Source organism: Prunus persica, chromosome G2 (assembly GCF_000346465.2).
Source record: "Prunus persica cultivar Lovell chromosome G2, Prunus_persica_NCBIv2, whole genome shotgun sequence".
Taxonomy (NCBI): Eukaryota; Viridiplantae; Streptophyta; class Magnoliopsida; order Rosales; family Rosaceae; genus Prunus; species Prunus persica.
In genome coordinates, this window is record NC_034010.1 from 11,797,330 (window position 1) to 11,821,410 (window position 24,081).

At 36.2% G+C, this 24,081-nt stretch overlaps 1 long non-coding RNA gene across 1 annotated transcript; it reads right to left on the reverse strand.

The window, feature by feature from the left end:
• LOC109946991 lies at window positions 2,538–4,703 on the reverse strand. The gene is made up of 4 exons (XR_002269988.1): window positions 4,411–4,703; window positions 3,753–4,199; window positions 2,967–3,152; window positions 2,538–2,758 (listed from the first exon to the last, which is right to left on the reverse strand). It is a non-coding gene; the product is annotated as an uncharacterized LOC109946991 (long non-coding RNA).

Here is a 24,081-nt window from a genome sequence, read left to right on the forward strand (position 1 = left end):
GTTTAATTGTGAACCATTGGATCACAGTCCAATGGACAGCTGAGATGTATTCTTAGTTATAGTAGAATTGTGCCAAGTGTAGCTATCTCATAGGATAGTTTAATCAATGGTTAGATTGGATGATGTAAGAGGGAATATTCGATTCCTAACGGTTATATTGTACTGCACAGCTGTGCATGACTATGTGAGATAATAGACTCAATTTCATCTCTTCTCTCCAAGTTTTCTCTCTGTGTTTTCTCTTCATACATGAGCTCCATCTATCAATAATCCAAAACCTGAAAACAGATCATAGTCTGTGAGTTCTAACAGAACCCAGACCCGCCCAGGCCGCTCCTAGGCGCCCCCTAGGCGGCCGCCAAGGCCCATTTTTCGAACTCTAGCAACATATGCATGTGTATGATATTAAAAAACCAGTTGGTAGGAAATGGAAGGTGATGAATGATTCTGACACAGACAATGTCCCACATAATGAATATAAATTAAAGCAAAAATATTTCCTGGGCAGAGTGATACAGAACTCGTCACGGGGGACGGGAGGCAGGCAGAGCTGGAATGCTGGATAGAAAAGCTAGCTATTCCGTTTCATATATGTATATATATATGTGTGTATAAGAGATGGTACAATACCACTCGTATTCTGCATATTTTATGGTTGATTGTGGAATGCATCCCATGACATTGTTACCGAATTGAAGATACTCATGCTATATATTATAAGCAAAATATAGGTGCTGATGGGGTTTGTGATCCGGTGGTGGGGAGACAATGCATAAACATCGCTGATATAGTTTTTGGATCCAGATCGAAATCATGTTGTGACTGATTCAGCTGTGAAGAGGATGAGTTGCTCATGTCTCCCAAACCGTGTGATATATATTGAGTAGATGCCAAAGGGAAGGAAAGCAAACTGAAACACCAAATTGAACATTCAACTGCAAAGTACAAGAATTGTTGTGTCTGCATTTACATGTGAGCTATGCAATGGACCTGCAATATTATAATATAGCATATATAAATGCATTTCATGAAGAAAAGCACAAGAAAATTCAAATGCATGCATGTAACAAGGTTCTGAGTCTGGCACAGACAATAAGTAACCACATGATTTTAATTGATTTCTTAATGTAAAATGTTGTGTTAGGTGATCATTTCCTTTGAATTTATATATTTCCGAGGCAGAGTTATAGAGAACTCGTCTCCATGGAGGCAGGCAAGTAGAGCTGGAATGCTGGATATGTGTGTATCAAGTGTATTAAGAGTGTGTGTTATAGTAGAGTATTTGAAGTATCAATCTTATAGAAGTTTGTCTCAAGTAAGTTTATGTAGAAGCTCTGTGTAGCCTTCAAGCTTCACATCTCCAAAATTATGTTGTTTCTTTAGTTCGTTGTATTGTATTTCTTCCTTCATACTTAGAGTGCATGTGCATAAAGCTAAATCCATCGATAGGCAGGCTTATACACCTAATTGAACATTCAATTGCAAGTACATCTCACCTTCTCTTTTCCCATAGAAGAAATGGCTGCCTCTCCCTTAAACTCAAAATCACATATCCATGCTCGCTCTAACAACTTGCCTTCAACATCACACCCTTCTGTTACAGAATTTGAGGAGAACTTGTGCAGATTAAGGGCTTCAGAAACTCTCTTCATCATCATCCTCATCCACAGTCTAAGTAGACTTCGGGATTTGCATGAATGTGTTGAAAATTTTCTCCTTTTGCCACTCACTCAACAAGCCTTGGCACAAGAGTGTGAAGACAAATGGATCAATGAACTACTAGATGGATCCTTGAGGCTCCTGGATGTGTGTGGCATCATTAAGGATGCCCTTTTGCAAACAAAGGAATGCATGCATGAACTTCAATCAATTATGCACAGAAGACGGGAGGTGACATGAGCTTCCTGAGTGAGGTTAGAAAATACCTTGCCTCTAGGAAGAATGTCAAGAAGGCCATGAACAATGCCTTATAGGTCAGGGAAAGTAACTGCACAGACAAAAACCACGAGACTCCGGCTGTGGTCACACTACTACAAAAAACGAAATTGACAACGGTAATCCACCGCCGTGATGCTTTGAAAACCGTCGTTAAATCGACCGCCATCTTTTGAAGCCTCAAACTACGACGGCTTTCCACCATCATTGTTTATCTGTAAAGACGACGGTTTTTAGTAAAACCACCGATGTTCTAATGTAAAGACAACAGTCTTTTGTTAAAAACCGTCATTGTTTATGGGTAAAGACGACGGCTTTTGTTTAAAAGACGACAGTATTTTGTTATAACCGTCTGTCATTTACGGGTAAAGACATCGGAATTTTGTTAAAAAAAGGTCATTGATTATATATAAAGACGACGGTATTGTGTTAAAAAAAGTAATTGATTATATGTACAGACGACGATTTTTCCAATAAAACCGTCATTATATTAAGTATGTTGTCTAATGAGTTCCCAAGCTGTTACATTTTAGTTTTTTGTTTCCTATGATTCTATACAACGATTTTAACTAGAAAACCAATTATAATGCTTTATTAACGAATAATACACTCAAAAATTATTTCTTTCATAAAACTTGAAGATTCAATAGTTATTACATAGTCAACCAATCTTTATTCTATTACATACATACTTCCTACCTATAGTTAGAAATAATGGAGCTCACAAATTCTACTAATTTGATCTTAACTTCATCAATTTGTTCTTGGGTTGACTTAGCTCTGCCTTTTTGTACATTTTCCAAGAAGTTGGTGTCGAAAGGACCTGCACGAAAGAGACCCAAATACTTTTAAACACAAACCTGTTTAGCAGCAACCAAACCTTAGCAAAAAGATCTATGCAGCTTTAGAATGACAGCAACTTGAGAAAATTGGTAAAAAGCTCCAAAACATTCAAATTTTAATCAAAAAAATCTAACCAAAGCTCTAATAAATAACTGTAATTAGAAGGAAATTAGAAATTATATACTCACCAAAGGAGGAAGGAAAAACAATGGGCCAGCATTTCAGCAAGCCAATGGCCATCACTTGCCCGCAAGGCTGAAAAGAAATGAACAAATTTTCTCAGTGAGGCTGTGGCCTTTTCACATGTGATTTCCTCGCCATCCTCCAACCTTTACTGGGGGAATTGTCTGCTTGAAGTTCTCCTCTTTTAGGAACTGCAGTTTAGTGAACAGAGGATTATGATTGGTATTAGAGAAAAAGTAAGTTAATTCCTGATGCTGATTATAGAACAAACTTATGAGTGCTAAAAACAAGAAAAGGAATTCAAAAGTTGTCATGTTCAAAGCTAACTATTTGTCTAGTTGTATTTTTCTTTATTTCTTTATATAAGTGCATATTCAAGAAAATCTTATATATAGTGCAGATTAAACATAGGATCCCCTAACTTAACATATTTTGTAAATGTCTCAATTGTTGTAAATGGATATTTGTGTGTGTGTGTGTGTGTGAGAGAGAGAGAGAGAGAGAGAGAGAGAGAGAGAGAGAAACCCCATACGTGCAGTTTGCAGTTTGCAAAGAAGAAGCTGCAGAAACCTTATTGTAGAGTTTGGTTATGTAGCTAAGAATGAAAGAGAGGTGGGGTTGGCCAGCTAGCTAGCTTATATATATACATATGTGTGTGTGTGTATGTATATGTATGGTTAATACGCACACAGAGAGAGAGAGAGAGAGAGAGAGAGAGAGAGAGAGAGAGAGCGAGCCTGCAAGTGCAGTTTGCAAAGAAGATTGTAGAGAATTTGCAAATGAAACCTCACCTTGCAAGTAAAAAAGGCAGAGAAGGGCAGACCTCAACCAATAGCCAAACACAAACACAAAGAAATTAGAAGACCAAAATTCATGAAACCTAAACAACTGCTTGTCGGAATATTGATTTAAACTAAGCACTCAAATGAACAAGCACAAAGTAAATATTGAAGGGAAACTAAGAAACAAAAAACAGAGTAGGGAGAGGTAGTTCTCGACTACTCATCCTCCTCAAATCTCTCTTTTATTCTATTCTTCTGTTTCCTCCTTCTCTCTCTTACATTACATTTCTAGGAGGTAGCTCGCGAGTTAACATGAATATGCTTCCAAATTTGAGTAAATTCACAATATAATTGCCAAATCAAACAAAAACACTACAGTCAGAGTCAGATTCAGTGAAAATAATAATAATTAAGCTCAAGACAACAAAACACGAAGATGAACACTGAAATCCACACCTGCAAAACAAAAACAAAAAAAATCCCCATAATAATCAAACCCATTGATACAAATAAAACGGCGGAGAAAGCTAAACCAGTAGAACATAACCCTAGAAACAGATTCTTGCCCAAATAAACCCTAGAAAAAAAGGAAGATGATGAAATTTGTGCTTTGTTTTGGGAATCAAAGAAAATGAGAGAAAGAGAGGGACAAGGTGAGGAGGCTAACCTTGAAGATGTTGACCTCCTATGGCGGCGAGCTCGGTGAGGACGACAGCTAAGGGCCTGAAGTGGCCGCGAATGTTAAATCGCAAACGGTGACTCCTCCTATGGCGACGAGCTCGGGGACGACGACAGCGAACAGTTACAGATTTGTTTAAGAGACTGAGAAGATGCGATGAGAGGGGAAGAGTTGAGGGAGATTCAGAGAGTTAAGGAATGTTTCAAAAGGAGGGAGACAGATGTTTCAAGCTGTGTGGAAATCCGAAATTTTTCGGTCGAGGGCGAATAAACTTAAGGGAGATTCAGTGTGATATCCAATATAGGAGCCTAAATTATAAAAAAAACATATATGAAATGAATTTTAGAAACACGCTCAAAACTCATTTACAACATAACAAAAAGGCTTTTAACTTCTTTTAAATTACAAAATTGTCATTGATTTCTTAAAACAAACTCAACTCAAAAACCTCATAAAAAAGCCCAAAATATGTTTATATAAATTAAATGGTGTAGGGTTTATTTATAGTTTTAGTGCTAAGAATGGGTATATGACTAAATATCTCTAAACTTAAGTGCCCTTTATGTTTAGCGTGTTTTCAAAAGACGACGTTCATTAATTGAGAACGTCGTAGTTTTAAAATCAACTTGCTTTTAGTAGCGTATGAGATCATATACCACGACAGTTTTGTAAAAACATAATCTTTTAAAACACAACGACGGTTTTAAGGTACATCGTCGTCTATTTTTTGTTGTGGTTTAAGGATATTGTAGTAGTGTCAACATGTTGAAAGAGTAAGATGCGGTCACTGTTGCTTTGTTTGAATCCTTGTTGTCCTTTATACCTGGTTCAAAATCAAAATCAAGCAGTTGGTCATTTGTTTCCAAGCTGGGGAAGCCCAAAAGAGTAGCTTGTGAGGGCGAGGAAGTTGCGAATACGAATGAACTTGAGAAGGTAGATGCTGCATTGCAATCCCTTGTTAGTCACAAGTCAAAAAAATATGATAACACAATGCAAGTCGAGGATGTGCAAATTTGGCTCCAGGATTTGGAGGCAAACATTCAAGACATTGAAGAAGGACTTGAGTGCCTGTTCACAGTGGCGGATTTAGGATTGGAAAGCCAATTGGGCAAAACTTACATATTAAAATTCGACGGTACGAGTGAATTTCATTAATAAGCAGAAAAAGATACACCTAGTCATGGGGACATAATGAGTCTTACCCTTAAATGCATCTATACATAAATAAAAGCTTAACAACAACAAAAAAAACTACAAGTAATTTCAACAAAATCACAAAATTTTAATTCAATCCTTATGTAAATCCTAGAATACTCAATTTTAAATTAAAATTATAATTAAAGATATAGAAAAATTAGAGAATTATAAACTACTTTTGTTTGTAGAAAGTAGAGGAAAATATACTGTCAAGTTGTCCACTGCCTAGACAAGATAGCAGGAAGATGCAACAAATAGAGGGGGAAAGAAGATGATGTTGCTGCCGTGGGATTGCTATAAAATAGAAGAGATAAACAAGCTGATGTGATGTAGCCAAAAGAGAGAGAGAGAGAGAGAGAGAGAGAGAGAGAGAAAATATATGGGACCGCTTTCTCTTGGATGGGCAACATGTGTATTGGGTTAGCTTTTAATTTTTTTAATTTGAGACTGCCCTTATAACATATGTAGGTTCTAAAAATTAAAAAAAACTTTGGGATGGGTGGGCACCCATCCTGCCCTGTGAACAGATTCGCCACTGCCTGTTCAAGCACTTAATAAAAACCAGAGTTTCCCTTCTCAACATATTCAGCCATTAGGCATGAAAATCATCATGCAGTATAGAATAGGCATCCAATTTTGTAGAGATTAAACATACTTGTATATTAAAGAGATATATGCTTATTTTCTTTTCAGATTCAAAAGTAATATGCCCCCTTGACACAACATATATCTGCTCTCTGTCTTTGCTTTGTCCATCTTTTTTTAATTTCAAAACCAATGCCATTATAGAAAAACTCAAAGCTAATTCAACCAAGTGCCAGTTTTTTATCAATACTTAGATTTCAACCGTAAGCATCAGAATATATGAGGCTTGCTTCTGCCAAATTTCGTGTAATTTAATTCGTTATCGTTGTCAAGATTCCGTTTGTCTCAAATTGTGATTAAACACAGATAACAATTCTTAAGATTCAGATGGTATAGCTCCACAGAAGTAATTAAGAATGATAAGTTTAACACAATGTGCATGGTAGATTTAAACCTCCGCATGTCTTCTTCTCTTTGTAGGGGATTGCTCCAACATGCCTAAATTATTTCCTTGCATCATTCAAAGACAAAAAGATCGTGGCGTTTGCAGGTCTTGCTTCCTCTGAACACTCAAAATTTGATGGATTTAACAAAATTAATGTTATAATTAAGTGTTGTGTTTGCCGGTACATGTCAGCTATGCAATGGAAGTTGGAACTCGAAACATATAAGGTTATGGCAAGCTGGAAACTTTCTGATGATTTGTTTAATAATGAGGAGATCAAATAACAAGAAAAGAAGTTGGAACACAATAACCAGCTAAGGTTCACTTTCAGTAGGAGGGTTATAAATTTAGTTGGAGGGCAGCAATAAAAATACACATTAAAATAGGTTCACTTTCAGTTATGTTATTGAATATATTTTCATTTTGATCATATGTGTTTTTCAGTTGCATTTAATATATTATTGTTTTTTGTTTTTGATAAAGAGCGACATTTTTATTGGTAAGAGGAACATAAACAAGTACAAAGCCACTATGGTGTTAAACCATATTTGGTTTATGTTAAAGCTTATTGAAAATTAGTCTATGGAGCTATGCGATAGTATGTTGAGGTCGCACGTGGCGTAGGTTATTCGGCGTGTTGACAGACCCCATACGTGGCGTTGGTAGTACCGGCGTATGGGGAGATATTGTGATATGATATTGAGGTCTCGCGTGACGTAGGATTTTTCGGCGTTGAGACAGACCCCACATGTGGTGTTGGAATTTCCGGCATATGGGGAGATTATGTAATTGTGAGGTCCCACGTGGCGTAGGTTATCCGGCGTGAGGACAGGCCCCATACGTGACGTTAGTAGTACCGGCGTATGGGTAGATTATGTGATAATATATTGAGGTCGCACGTAGCGTAGGTTATCCGGCGTGTTAACAGACCCCATACATGGCGTTGGTTGTACCGGCGTATGGGGAGATATTGTGAATAACAAAGAGATGAATAAAGGTATTGTATGTGTTTGGAATCGGGTTTTTAAGGAAAGAACTACGTGTGGCTTGATCCCTTGGTAAGGGTATGCAGGCAGCCTAGAGTAATGCCTAGGTGCAGCCGCGGGTTAAACTTTACTCATGTTGTGTGATGGAGATTGGTTCAGACCTTGTTGTTGGTCCTGAAATTTAGGTGAAAATGAGATGTCGTCTTGTCAGGAGGTTTAAATTTTGTATGTTTAATATTTGGGAATTTAGATGATGAAAATCGCATTTGGCATTCATAAATGCTTTTGAGTTTATATTTGCATTGTTTAGAGTTTTTTGGTGGTTTGTTGTGAATTATTGGAAGGCCGAAGGCTGTTTATGTGAATTACATGAAATTATATTGTGCATGCTGCCAGTTGTGGATATAAAATGTGTTTTATACAGGTTGAAATTTTAGGCAATGTTCAATTTACAGGGGAGACTCTGCTGAAATTTCGGTAGCAAGTCTCGTGCCCTTATTCCTTTTTGGGAAAAAGGATATAGTTTTAGAAGTAGGCCCGACATCGAGGTGATGTCGGGAATTTCTACAGGATTCGTCTCGAATTTCGGAAAATTCGGGACGGGTCCTGTCATAAATTTCACAACAAAGTGATTGATAAGTGTGTAGGTGCCAACTTAGTTTGGATGTACATATTTTATAATGATGCACTCCATAATCTTATTCTAGACTTTATTGCCACTTACACTTTATTTAGTTATGTTTTTTATTTTGAATTTTTTTGTACCTTTACAATGTGTACAATGTATTTATGAGGATATTAAACTTCGAAGAGTTTGATTGATGCCTTTATGTATTCTCTTTTGTGCTTTGCTAGGTTTGTTTCTATATTTATAAAGAACTTTCAACAATTTAAAAGCACATGTGTTGATCTTCAAAACCGGTTCTAGATGTCGGCACAGCACTGCTTTTGGGGCACCAAGCTACTCCTGGTTCTAAAGATGTTTTATTATGTGAACGGGTATGAGTTTCTGGTATATCCGGGCTAAAACTTCGGGGTTATGCAAGTTTACTTCGAATTACTTTGTCTCCATCTCTTGGAATCCTAGGAAAATCGTACAGCAAAATTGAGGTTTGCTTTCACATGCACATGTGAGTAAAATGTCTCACATCTTTTTTACTGTTAAGTGCATACCTGCTTAACAATCCCTTTTCTTGTTGCTTTGTCCCTTACTTATTTTCTCCAGCTTCGTCCAAAAAAAAAAAAAATTACTTATTTTCTCTAGCATATATATATATATAGATATACAGAGAGCTTCCATTGAGGGATCCCTCAAATAAGCTTATTTGAGGGATACCCCTTGTAGACCCCACTCCAGATTGTATTTCACTAATCCAAACGTCTATTTTGTAGATACTCATTCAAAGATCATCTCTACAAAAAATCACTTGAATCGGATATCATTTGACCACTCAATTGAATTATTGAAATTTTAGTATTTTCTTGAAGCACCGTGTTCATTGATTTTGTAAGACACAATTGGATATCTAAACGGTTTCCGATTTGTCTAATTTTTTGTAAGGATGATCTATGAATGAAGACCTAAAAAATAGATTGTTTGGATCATTGGGGAAAAAATTGTAAGGTACCCTAAAGGCCGTCCCTCAAATAAAATTATTTGAGGGATCCCTCAATAGAAGGGGACTGTATATATATATAAAACAACCTGAAGTGGGCCTCATGTTATTAATAAAATAATAATTTGACACATTCCTTGGAGTGAAGAGAGAGATTTAACATCTAATTTAAATGTCCAAATCAGCCATCAAATAAAATTTTGACTATTTATATTTAGAGCATTTTCACCTCAAATGGCAAGGGGAAAGACAATTACTATTTACTTAATTTTATTTTCTATTTTTTATACTTAAACAATCAATTTTGATAAGATTTTCAGATAAGATTTTTGGGTGTCACGTGTCACTATTTATTATAAAATTCTCATTTCAAATTTCAAATAACATTTTCGGATAAGATTTTCGAATAAAATTTTAGGATTAAAATTTCGGATAAGATTTTCGATTGCCATGTGTCTATATTTTGTTATAAAATTCAGATCTCAAATTTCAGATAAGATTCTTCGTTGCCACGTGTCGATATTTATTATAAAATTCTAATCTCATATTTCAGATAAGATTTTCACCCTCTAAAATTACGCCACGTGTCATCTCTATCTTCTAAATCCCTCTATAAAACTACACCCTCAACTCATACCTCTCACATCATTTCCTCTCTATCTTTTCATTTCTCATGTTTTACAAAATACATTCTACTCTCAATGAATAACCTAAAGAGGGTGTTGGGGAGGCAACAGCGAGAAGATGAAGAAATCAGGCGCAGACATGCTGAAGAAGATTATGAGTTGGATGAAGAGGAGGATGAAGTTGTTTTAGGGGTGGGTATGCTCAATCAATCAAGTCAACACCACCATGGTCGTGTCTCGAACGTGGACAGACATAGGCACTCTCGGGGTAAGAATCTCTTGGAATATTACTTTATGCCAAATTCGTGGTATTCTATTTTTGATTTTCGAGGGAGATATAGAATGCAGCCCTATTTGTTCCAAAAAATTATGCATGATGTTTGTAATTACGATACGTACTTCGTTCAGAAATACGATGCTATTGGGGTTTTGGGTCTTTCTTCCATAACAAAAACTCACAGCTGCTTTACGTATGCTTGCGAGGGATTACCTCCACAAACCTACGCCTAGGGACCTCCAAAGGCTTCTACAAAAAGCCGAGGCTCAAGATTTCCCAAGCATGATTGGACGCATTGACTGCATGCACTGGCAGTGGAAGAATTGCCCAATTGCTTGGTAAAGAGATTATGGGAATAGGAAGGGCAAAAAAAGTATAATTCTAGAGGTCGTTGCTTTATTCGATACCTGGGTTTGGCATGCCTTTTTTGGAGTTGCCAGATCTCAAAACGACCTCAACGTGCTTGGTCAATCCCCGATATTCAATGATGTCTTGAGAGGTCATTCCCTCAATATCACGTATCAAATCAATAATACCGTATACTGGTGTGGGTACTACCTAGCCGACAGAATTTATCAGAGGTGGACGACATTTGTAAAAACAATTTCGAATCCCCATTTGGAGAAGGAAGGAAGCTTTGCTGCCTTTCAAGAGGGTTATAGGAAAGATGTGGAAAGGTGTTTTTATATCCTCCAAGCTCGTTAGGCAATTATTAGGGGTACTGCTTGTATGTTTGATAAAGAGGTGCCTTGGAGCATTATGATGACTTGCATCATCCTCCATAACATAATTGTGGAGGATGAGTATGATTATGATGCCCCAGAGATGTTCGAACCCGATCCCATGAACATGACATTGACAAGAATTTATGAATGGCCCATGGGAGGAGCACGAACCGTTGACTTGATCGAGCACTTATGTTCAATGAAAGGCAATCACAGTGGATTAAGTCAAGTTTAATGCTTTGTTTGGAATTATGCCTTGTTTTAAATTATGTTTTGTTTTCAATTATGTTTTGTTTTGTGTGTGGTTTGAAATGAATTAAGATTTGTTTTGATGTATGTTTTTAATAAATAGCTATATTATTTAATGCTTTCTTTATTCAATAAAAGAGAAACAATACAACAAATTAATACATATGGCAACTCTTTGAATACAACCTAATGGTTTTGATTATTTAACCAATCCATATTGCTAGGTCCATCGTCAGGGAAAAGCTTTCTTCTCATAACATCCCTTGTTTTAGCTTCCAATAGGACTTTGTTTCAGGAGACATATGGCTCATATCCATGGCCATGATTTCATCTCTCTGTCCTCCATGTCTTATTCTTGTGCCTGCTGCCTTTCAATTGCATATGCTTCATACCGTGCCTTGTCAGCTTCTTCTCTTATCAAGTCTCTCTCAATTCTCAGTGCGCCATTCTTAGTAATTTGATCCAAAATTTTTGCACATTCAGTGTTCAAAGTGCTCCCTACACTACTACAAAAAGTGAAAAAGACGACCAGAAAACAACGACGGTCTAAGTGAAAACCGTCGTGGTTTTTAAAAAGACGACGGTTCTAAAAACATCGTCGTGTAATACCACCTTAGACAACTAAAAAATAGAGATTCAAATGGCTGTTCAAAAACAACGACGTACCTAATTAAACAACCGACGTCTATTTGAAACAGATTTCCGCAGTGTAAAATCAAAGCCAACAAAGAACGGCAGAAGTTATGAATCGACCGACGTAGAAAGTAAAGACGACGATTTCAATAAAAGCCGCCGTTTTTACTCATAAAATAACACGACGAGGTTTTCGTATAAGACGCCGTATAATTACAAACAAATCCACGGCTTTAAAATACAAAATATCGCCTTATTAAATTAACGTACAACGACGGAAAATATAAATATATCGACGTCATTCTCGTATAGTTCTACGACGTTATCTTTAAATCATACTATAAAATTTAACGTCGTATGTATTCATTTTATACGTCGTACCTTTAATTTAAACCGTCGTCTTAATAAGAATTTTTGTTAACAATTTTTTTCTTTGATTTTCTTATCCTACGTCGGTAGATCTACTTAATGACAAGAATTGAAATAACCACGACGGTTTATATAGAAAACCGCCGACATAATCAGATTTTTCTGAGATCCCAAGGGTTACGAAATCTTACCAGATGGAACTCTGTTCCACATCATAATCTTAACAGATGACACAGATTTGCAATCAGAGAGACAATTTTTTGGAAGTTGATGATGTGTGTGCGTTTGTGTATCTACAAATATTATACCTAACGTCGTTGCAAATTTGCAATCAGAGAGACAATTTTCAACGACGGTTATATTATACCTAACGACGTTTAAAAAACAAATCAACGACGTTGTTTCAACGACGGTTATATTAAACTGAAACCGCCGTTGTTTCAGTTTCTTTAACAGTTTGGTCCTTTATCTTTCTGCAGGACTTGTATAGTTCAAAGCATTGACAATGTCTTCATCATATCTCCCAGCAACTACTGATTCGATTGCTCATGCTTTAGAGGCCATCTGAAGCCATTTCTATTCTTTATCGCATTCTATTCTTTAGATTCCAAAACTTTCTTTCTTGGCCTTGTATTTTATCAAATTAGAAAACAAAAACCATGGTTCAGAAAAATCAAATCTGCAATCAAACATTCACAGAGAAAGAAAGAAGGGTTTTGGATCCTTATATAGACGACGGTGTGTTATTATTATTACGTCTTATTTTATATTATTTCGTCGTTGTTTAATTACCTTGGTTTTAAACATTTATTACGTCTGAGATTATTTCATTGCGTCGTTTAAAATCATATCATACGTCGTATTTTATTAATAACCGTCGTTTGTGTTCTTAATCTTTTCCTGAAATATTTTCACTTGCAGTTTTGTCTGTAAAAATGGTTTCTCAAGACCAAAGTAAGGACTCTGGCTCTAAGAAAAATGGAGGTAAGGAGCTTGGAATGGTAACTCCTCAAGAGAAGTCTTCGAAGAAGATGAAGTTTGCTTCATCATCTGCTGAGACAGAACCAACCAGCACGACAACAATCTCTGATGATTCAAAGTCTGGTCGAGGTATGAGCACAATGCCTCGTGTTGTGAAGAGAAAACTTCAGAAACTCAGGCCAATTGTTGAGTACAATAAAAGGGGGAAAGGAATTGGCCAAGCATATAGTGAGATGCAGTCCTACATTGGTGTGTTGGCACGCTCCAGAGTTCCACTTGTGGACATGAAATGGGCTCAAATCCCCAAGGATATAAAGGAGCAGATTTGGGAAGCAGTTGACATTGCTTTTGTGGTAGGTCAAGGGGGCAAGAACTCTGTGTTAGCTTCTGCTGCCAAGAAATGGAAGGATTTCAAGTCTACACTAACGAGGCATTATATCCTTCCATACACCAATGACAGGGAGAGATTAAGCCAACCCCCTGAAACATATAAATTCATAGAGAAAGCACAATGGGATGCCTTTGTAGCTTCAAGGTTATCCAAAGATTTTGAGTCTGTGCATTCTCAACATGCACAGATTAGGGAGAAACTTGAGTACAATCATCGATTGTCTCGAAAAGGATATGCTGGTTTGGAGGATCAATTGGAGGAAACCATGCCTGGGGTAGAAATTGATCGATCTACCTTATGGAAGAGAGCTAGACAGGACAAACATGGTAACATCCCGGATCCAAAGGTGGCAGAGAAAGCAAAATTAATTGTAAGCCTACTCACTCTGTTTTAAATTTTTATTAAACTGTGAATAATTCTTATTACGTCTTATGTTATATTTTGCGTCGTGTGAATGATATTACCACGTCGAAATTTTTTAAAAAACGTCGTTAAAGGTCTAAATCAGGAATCACTACTCTGTTTTCTGTAATTATAGCATAAGATGTCGGTGGTTCATTTTCGCGTCGTTTGTATTGAATTACTACGTCGAAATGTTTTAAACAAGGTCGTTAAAGGTGTGAATATTGAATCATCCCTCTGTTATCTGTAAATAAAGCATAAGACGTCGGTGGTTTATTCATTTCGTCGTTTTAAAAACTAACCACGTCGGTATAACTACCGTCGTGATAAATTATAATAACGTCGATTTATATGTTATTGCGTCGTGTGAAATTATATAATACGTCGTTTGTATATAAATAACCGTCGTGCGTTTTTGTTCTTACTTTTTTATATATCTTTGTTTTAGGATGAATTGCAAAAACAAGTCTCGGAAGGCAAAGTCACTGTATTTGGCAGCAATGATGTGCTGACCATGGCTTTGGGCCCCGAGCATCCAGGCAGAGTGAGAGGAGTAGGTGCTGGGATCTCACCAAGGCAATATTTCAATTTACCCAAACCACAGAGAGTGAGCTTTGACGACCGTTTGAAGGACAGTTTAAGAGTTCTCCTTCAAGAAGAGACTAAAAAGATGGAAGCTAAGGCAAGGGAAGAGGCTTTAAGGATGGAGGCTAGAACGAAACAATTGGTAGAGGCTGAGAGGGAGCATTTCCTGAGTCAGCTTTCCCAATTAATTCCCAATTTTGATCCAAGCATGCTTAAACCCAGAATTAGCCAAAGTCCCAAAAATCCAATGTCTGACAAAGCAAGCTGCTCTGGAGGTGATGTGAGATCCCTACATTTTGAGGATGATACTGCCAAAAATGGGAAACATCAGGAAGAAAAGGTAACATATCTGAACTTTGAATTCTCTGTTTTTTTTAAAACCATTAGACGTCGTTATTATTAATAAAACCGTCGTTTGAAATACATACCACGACGATTTTAAAAATAAACCGTCGTTTGTATTTCAATACCACGTCGTATTTAGTTTACTTGTTTTACACGCCATTAAACGTCGTTATTTTTAAAACTTTGTGGTTTTTAGACGACGGTGTTAGTCATTCCCGACGTAATATATAAATCCCACGACGTTTACTATTTACCATCGTTTAATAATTTAAGACGTCCATAATTCTTACATACTGTCTTGTGTTTTGTCTTACCACGACGTTTGAATTTAATTTTTTTAATTTCTCTACATTCTTTATTACTTAAAACAGAAAAATGAAGAAAAAAAAGATGAAGAGAAGAAAGAAGAAAAACAAGATGAAAAGGAGAAAGAAGATGAAGAAAAGCATGACGACCAGGTATGTTCACATAACTTTGCCTTTTTTATTTGTTTTTCAAAATTTCAGACGTCGATATTTTTCTTTAAACCGTCGTTTGTTTACAACTTAGACGGCGGAATTTTTTTCTAAGACGTAATAAATTATTCACCACGACGGTTTTTTCACCGTCGTTTAAATTCTTTTCAGACGACGTTTTATTCCTTAAACCGTCGTTTTTATTGAATTACCACGTCATTTTTTTTATTTCTTTAAACAGGTTATTAAAGTTGTTGATTATTCAAATATGGAGGCGCCATCTTCTTTAAAATCCCTTTGTCGTTATGCGGAAACAACACTCCTGCCTCAGGATAAGACCCTGCACTTTACAATTGATAAGGAGGTGTTTGGTCAAGAACGCGATACCTTCGTCCTGCCTGAAGATATTACACAATTTGCAGGCATGGAAGAAATAGGAGCTACTGTCCTTGTTGTATATATGAGGTTTGTCATTCTAAAATAATACGTCGTTGGTTTATTTATTGCGTCGTCTTAACTATCTAACCATGTCGTTAGTATGTACCGTCGTGATAAATATATTATAACGTCGTTGTCTATTTCAGTACGTTGTGTGAAATTTTATAATACGTCGTTTTGTTATACATAACCGTCGTGTGTTTTTTTGTGCTGACTTGTTTATATTATTTTATATATTTAGGTACTTACACGATGTTTTGAAACAAGCAAATATGTGCAGCATGGTTGGCTTTATCGACCCTGCTACAGTTAGTGCCAACTCTGGCACAATAGCTGACAGATCACGACTGGTAGCAGCTCGACTTCAGAGGACTGACGGTGAACAGATTTTCATGATGCCTTACAATCCAGGGTTAGTCTCCTTAACAGGATTTTGTTTTTATGATTTTCAATAAATGACAGCGTATAAACTAACCACGTCGGTGTTTTATTTTATTGAGTCGTTTGAAACTACTAACCACGTCGGTAGTTATTTATCGTCGTGATAAATGTATAATGTCGTCGATTGCTACTTTTTTCGTCGTGTGAAATATTATAATACGTCGTTTTTGTAAATAACCGTCGTTTTTATATTAATTTTGTGCAGTCGTCATTGGATCTTGCTGATTGTGAGAGCAAAGAGGGAAACCGTCTATTTTCTGGATCCTCTGCCAGGAAATCGTGTGGTCGATGAAGAGGCCAAAAACATCGTGAACAGTGCTATAAAAATTTATAATTCTCACATAGCCAGATCAGGCCGTAAGGCAGTAATTTGGAAAACTCTGTCAGGCACACCAAAGCAACCCAGCAGTGTCGAATGCGGGTATTATGTGATGCGCTTCATGAGGGACATCATCATGGATCCTTCCTTGGCGTTTGAGAAGAAGGTAAGAAGAAATTACCTTCATACATTTTACGTCGTTTTTTGTATTATCAACGACGGTCATGTAAAATTACCGTCGTTGAATAGATATACTACGTCGGTTATGAAAAATATCGTCGTCTGTGATTGAATTTCTTTTTATTTATAAACCCTAGTAGTCATTGTTTATGCAGTATGCCAAGGGAAAACAGGAAGCACCATACCCCCAAGAAGCAATTGATGAAGTCCGGAATGAATGGGCAGAGTTTGTTTGCCTTCACCTGGAATAGGGGAATTATTGAACACTTGATATTTATGTATAATGTACAAATTTTGTCTATAATATATAATGTAAAAATTTGTTGAGGTTTTCTTAAATTAAAAAAAAAAACAAACATACAAATTGCGTAACCGACGTGTAATACTTTTCCAACGACCTAATAAAGTCAAAAAACCGTCGTTTTTTGTTGTTTCGTTTTAAACAAATCCGACGTAAAAGGATATTTAGACGACGTTATTTGAACAATTGAGTCGTTTATGGTTTACAACGTCTTCAATTTCTTAAGGGTTCAGGGTAGTACTTTGTAACGACAGCGGTTAAGTCGTGGAATATATATTTTACGTCGGATAGTTAAATATCCGCCATGGTTTCTCATTTAAACGACGTCATTTTAACAACTTAGTCGTCTATTACAATTTACAACGTCTACAATTTATTAACACCGACGTGGTTTGTTGTTGTGATAAGAATATTTTATTATTTTTATATCAAAATATTCAAAATAAATTTAAAATAAATCAGAAAAATGCAAAGTCAACTCCTATGAAGTCATTGATATATTTTCTTCCCCCTAAACCTTGAAAAAATTCATTTTGAATAACAAAAATTTAAAATGACCATCCAAAACAAAATTGTTTTGATGAGTCATAAAATCACTTCTAGTTTTATGGTTTAGGGTTTAGAGTCTAGGGTTTAGAGATTAGGGTTGTTATTTATTGGGGTTTATTTTTAAAGTATAATTTTTGGGTAGTCTAGGGTATATATTAGGCTGTAAAACCATAAACCCTTTTATAAACTTAATTTTTTAAATTATATAATTTAGTTTTAAGGGTTTAGGGTATTAATTTTTAACGACGGTGGTTGAGTCGTGGAATACATATGTTACGTCGTGCAGTAAAATATCCGACATGGTTTCTACTTTAAACGACGTCATTTTAATATGTAAGTCGTCTATTATAATTTACAACGTCTACAATTTATTAACACCGACGTGGTTTGTTGTTGTGATAAGAATATTTTATTATTTTTATATCAAAATATTCAAAATAAATTTAAAATAAATCAGAAAAATGCAAAGTCAACTCCTATGAAGTCATTGATATATTTTCTTCCCCCTAAACCTTGAAAAAATTCATTTTGAATAACAAAAATTTAAAATGACCATCCAAAACAAAATTGTTTTGATGAGTCATAAAATCACTTCTAGTTTTATGGTTTAGGGTTTAGAGTCTAGGGTTTAGAGATTAGGGTTGTTATTTATTGGGGTTTATTTTTAAAGTATAATTTTTGGGTAGTCTAGGGTATATATTAGGCTGTAAAACCATAAACCCTTTTATAAACTTAATTTTTTAAATTATATAATTTAGTTTTAAGGGTTTAGGGTATTAATTTTTAACGACGGTGGTTGAGTCGTGGAATACATATGTTACGTCGTGCAGTAAAATATCCGACATGGTTTATACTTTAAACGACGTCATTTTAATATGTAAGTCGTCTATTATAATTTACAACGTTTTCAATTTCTTAACCCCGACGTGGTTTTTCAGTCGTCTTTATATCTAAATATTCAAAATAAATTTAAAATTAATCCGAAAAATGAAGCGTCAAAATAAACGGCGTTACGTTCAGTGTTTCCGTCGTGGAATATTACATTTACGTCGGTTCTTGTAGAACTTTCGCCATGGTTTTTCTTTCGACGTTTTAAAGAGCGCGCTCTCTAAAAATTTTCGCGCGCCCTAAATTTTTTAGATTTGGCTCTTATTCTTATACTTCTAACCCTGAACCCTAAAATTTTCATATTTCGCGCAACATAACATTTCGCTCTCTCACTTCTGCTCTAATTAAAAGTTGCACTCTCCAGGCTCCGTCGAATCTGTGAGCTCGTCCAACCTGTAAGTACAAACCCTATCTTCCCCTTGTAAATTCATTGAATGATATTAGGTTGTTTTGTTAAAGGGTTTTAGGTATATGCTTTGCGATCTGTTAATAATGTGCTTATAGGTATGGGTTCATGGATTTTCTGTTTAATGGGTTCATGGATTACATTATCTGTTATGTTGAATTGGGAATGGATTTAATTTTGTCGGATCTTTTAATCACCCTATGTTATGTTGAATTGGGAATGGATTTATTGTTTTCATGCTTGGTTTCATGTATATGTTGGTTTCTTGCTTGGTTTCATATATATGTTGTGTTCTTAATGGGTTTTGGGTTCTTGAAAATAAACTGAGACACGACGCCTTTTTAGGCATACGACGACGATTACATGACGGTTTATGAAAAAACCGTCGTTGTATTACTTATACACGACGGTTTTTTCATAAACCGTCGTTTGTATTACTTATATTAGACGACGTCTGTTGAAAATCCGTCGTCTATATATGCCAAATACGTCTGTTTTTGTTTAAAACCCGTCGTCTCTGTTGTGTATTACTTGCTATTAGATCTTTGTATAATCTGCTATAGTGATGGTCATTGCTTGTATTTTCACTTTATTATAGATAATAGGTTATAGTGTCGGAGATGGATAAGTCATGGATGCACTCGGATAGAAGATCGAAGGCATATGAGTTTGGGGTGGAAGCATTTTTGAACTTTGCTGTAGAAAATCTTCTAACTACAACACATATCCGTTGTCCATGTGTTAAATGTGTTAATTTGAAGTTGTTTGGGGTTGGAATTATAAGGGATCACTTATACTTTAATGGAATTGACCAAAGCTATAAGAATTGGACATTTCACGGAGAACCTTGGGAAGCAACTACTAATGCTAGTAGAAATGTTGAAGAAGATGATGGCCATAGTAGGTACAGTTTTGTGTCTGAAGAAATTGATATGGATGATAATGATTTTGGTGATTTTGGTTCCGATCCGTATGAGTTTGCCAATGTGATTGGGGATGGAGATCAACCAGTGTACCCTGGTTGTAGAAAGTACACGAAGTTATCGGCATTAGTGAAGTTGTATAATTTGAAGGCAAAACATGGGATGAGTGATGTCTGTTTTACAGAATTATTGATACTTCAAGGCGATTTGCTTCCATAAGGAAATACAATACCAACCTCTATGTATGAGGCTAAAAAGACTTTGTGTGCATTGGGGCTGAGTTATGAGAAAATGCACGCATGCCCCAATGATTGCATCTTGTATAGGAAGGAGTATGAGGATTCAACTAATTGTCCTACTTGTGGTATCTCAAGGTGGAAGGAAGGCAAAGATTCAATCTTGAAAGAGGGTGTGCCAGCGAAGGTGGTGTGGTATTTTCCTCCAATTCCAAGGTTTAAAAGGATGTTTCAATCAGATGAGACAGCTAAGAGTTTGACTTGGCATGCTGCTAGAAAATCAATTGACGGTCAGATGTCTCATCCGGCGGATTCCCCGTCTTGGAAACTTCTTGATGATAAATGGCCTGAGTTTGGTAATGAGCCGAGAAACTTGAGATTGGCTCTTTCATCTGATGGATTCAATCCCCACAGTTCTCTAAGTAGCAGATATAGTTGTTGGCCGGTTATCTTAGTTACATATAATCTCCCTCCATGGCTGTGCATGAAACGAAAGTTCATGATGTTAACCTTATTGATTTCCGGTCCTAAACAACCCGGAAATGATATAGACGTCTACTTGGAGCCTTTGATTGATGATTTAAAATCTTTGTGGGATGGGATTAGAGGAGTGTATGATGCACATAATGGAGAATACTTTACACTCAGAGCTGCATTAATGTGGACAATTAATGATTTCCCCGCCTATGGAAACTTATCTGGTTGTGTTGTTAAAGGATATAAAGCTTGTCCAATATGCGGCGATGATACACCTAGTCACAGGTTGAAAAATGGCCACAAAAATTGTTACATTGGGCATAGAAAATGGTTACCAATCAATCATCCATATAGGAGGCAACGTGCAGCTTTTAATGGGAAACCTGAATATGGCATACCTCCCGAGCCATTAACCGGAGAAGAAGTGCTGCATATGGTTGAAAATGGTGACAGAGTTTGTTGGAAGAAGAAATCAATATTCTTTGATCTCGAGTATTGGAAATACCTTCTTGTGAGGCATGCCCTAGATGTTATGCACATTGAGAAGAATGTTTGCGATAGTATCATTGGTACATTGCTGGAGATCCCTGGAAAAAAATAAAGATGGGATTGCTGCTCGATTAGATTTATTGAACATGGGGGTCAAAACTGATTTGCAACCCAAGTATGGAGAAAGACGTACTCGTTTGCCTTCTGGGCCTTGGAATTTGTCAAGAGCAGAGAAGAGAGAGGTTTGCAATTCTTTCTATGGTATGAAGGTCCCTGAAGGTTATTCTTCAAATATTAAAAATCTTGTATCTTTACAAGATTCAAGACTTCTTGGCCTTAAATCACATGATTGTCATACCTTAATGCAACAATTGCTCCCTGTGGCAATTCGTTCTGTTTTGGAGAAGCCTGCAAGGTATGCAATAACTCGTTTGTGCTTATTCTTCAATGCTATATGTGCAAAGACTGTTGATGTTTCCAAGCTAGATAAGTTGGAAGAAGATGTAGTAGTTACTCTGTGTTTGCTTGAGAAGTACTTTCCCCCTTTATTCTTTGATATCATGGTTCATCTAGTAGTACATCTTGTCAGAGAAGTTCGTCTATGTGGGCCAGTATATTTTAGGTGGATGTATCCGTTTGAAAGATATATGAAAGTGCTGAAGGGGTATGTTCAGAATCGTACTCGTCCCGAAGGTTGCATTGCTGAGCGGTATATAGCTGAAGAAGCGGTAGAGTTTTGTACTCAGCATTTATCTGATGTTAGTACAGTTGGAGTGCCTTCAAGCCAAAAGATGGGAGTTTCAAAGCCATTATCAGGTTGCACAGTGAGCGTAGTTGATCAGGACCTGTTGAATCAAGCACATCTATATGTCTTGGAGAATACGGAGGAAGTCCTACCTTATATCGAGTACGTATGAGTTTTATTCTTTAAGTTTCCATTTTAAATTATTTCTTATGTTTATCTTATATATTTGGGACCGTAATGCTTGAATTTTTCGTGTCATGTAGGCAACATATGATCCACATCAAGACTGCTTATCCAAAATTTAGAAAGAGAACAAAGTGGCTGCAGGATAAGCACAATAGCACTTTCATTCAATGGCTACGCTTCAAGGTATATGTTGTTGAATAACATATTTCTTTTTTAATTTTCTTCTTATTTCTATGTTAGATTGAATTAAGATATGATTAATTTGCAGGTTCAAAGTGAACTTGAGGAAGACAATCATGGCGTATCAGAAAATTTAAGGTGGCTAGCAGCTGGTCCAAACATGGCAGTGCCATTATATAGGAGCTATCTTATTAAAGGTATTAAATTCAATATCAAGGCACAAGATGATGTGCGGACAACTCAAAATAGTGGAGTTTATTTACTTGCACATACCATGCAAGTTGCTAGTGCCAAGGATAAAAACCCAATTCTCTCAAATATGGGTTTCTATGGTGTCATTCAAGAAATTTGGGACCTTGACTACCAAAAGTTTACAATCCCAGTCTTTAGGTGTGATTGGATAGATAGTTCTGGTCTTGTAGTCGACGAACTTGGATTTACCCTTGTAGATTTGAGTAAAATTGGACATAGGAATGACCAATTTGTTTTGGCTTCTCAAGTCAAACAAATATTTTTTGTTGACGACCCGATGCATCGTGGTTGATCGGTAGTGTTATCAATGCCTAATAGAGAATATAATGATGTTATTGGTGATGAAGTCTTAGGTGATGTGATAATTGAGTGTAAGCCATTTACTAGAGGGATGCCAAATGTTGACACAGTTGATGAACTGGTGGGTGAGTTAGGTGGTCAAAATATTCGAGATGGGTGTGAAGATATATGGATTGAATGATGCTTATGTAATTGGCAGTGTATGACATTAATTTTGTAATATATTGTAATGTGATTTCTTCACTTTCTACATTCAAATAAAACATGACGTTATTGTGAATCAGTTATTCAGCATATTTACCGACGTCTTAAAGCAACGTAACAATGAAGAACCACGACGCTATTGTGAAGCAATTATTCAGGATATCACGTCGGGGAAGGATTAAGAACCGCCATGTAATTCAAAAATACACGACTCCAATCCCATAATACCGACGTCTAAAAAACGAGATATATAATCTGAACGTTAAAAAATACGACGTCATCATACATTTTCCACGTCGCAAGTTCTTTTATAAACGAAGAGGAACGAAATGAATTCCGACGGTAATTCATTATAACCGCCGTCTAATATCAATTAAACGACGTTATTTGTAATACGGCTCTCATCATAATCAACGCCGTCTATATGTTCTGTAATACGGCTCTCATTTATTTGGAACCGACGTTGTTTAGAAGTTCAACGTCGTCTATATTAATAAGTGCGTCGTGAGTAATGAATACATATAAATACAACGTCGACTATATAAATGCCACCGACGTTGTTTCGCATTTCAACGTCAACTATATAAATACATACGTCGTAAATAATGACACTGACAACTATTTCCACGTCATCTTTTTTAGAAAAATCGAAGTGGAAAATTTATTTCACGACGGTTGTTTGTAAATAAGAGACGTAGTAGATATCAATAACGTCGTCTTCTCATGTATTTAAAGACGTCATATTTTTTCTTGTCGTAAAAATTGTATTTAACGGCGTAGTGTTTTAGTTGTCGTCGTTGTATGTCTATCTTGCGGCCTTGTTCTTTTAATATGTGTCATATTTTTCCCTTTTAACGACGGTGATTTGTTTAAGTTGGTCGTCTATTCTCATCCTCGACTATTTTTTAGAACTTTAGCAGACTAAACACGTCTGTTTTTATTTGTTTTCGACGTTGTTTTATTTAACAACGTCTAATATTTATCGTCGTTGTTTGTTTATGAAAATAGGACGTATAAATTTTGTAATACGACTCTCATATATTTGTAACCGACGTTGTTTCGTTGTTCAACGTCTATTCTATAAATACATACGTCGTAAATAATGACACTGACAACTATTTCCACGTCATCTTTTATAGAAAAATCGAAGTGGAAAATTTATTTTACGACGGCTGTTTTTATATAGTCGACGTAGTAGGTATCAATAACGTCGTCTTCTAATGTATTTAAAGACGTCATATTTTTTATTGTCGTGAAAATGATATTTAACGGCGTCTT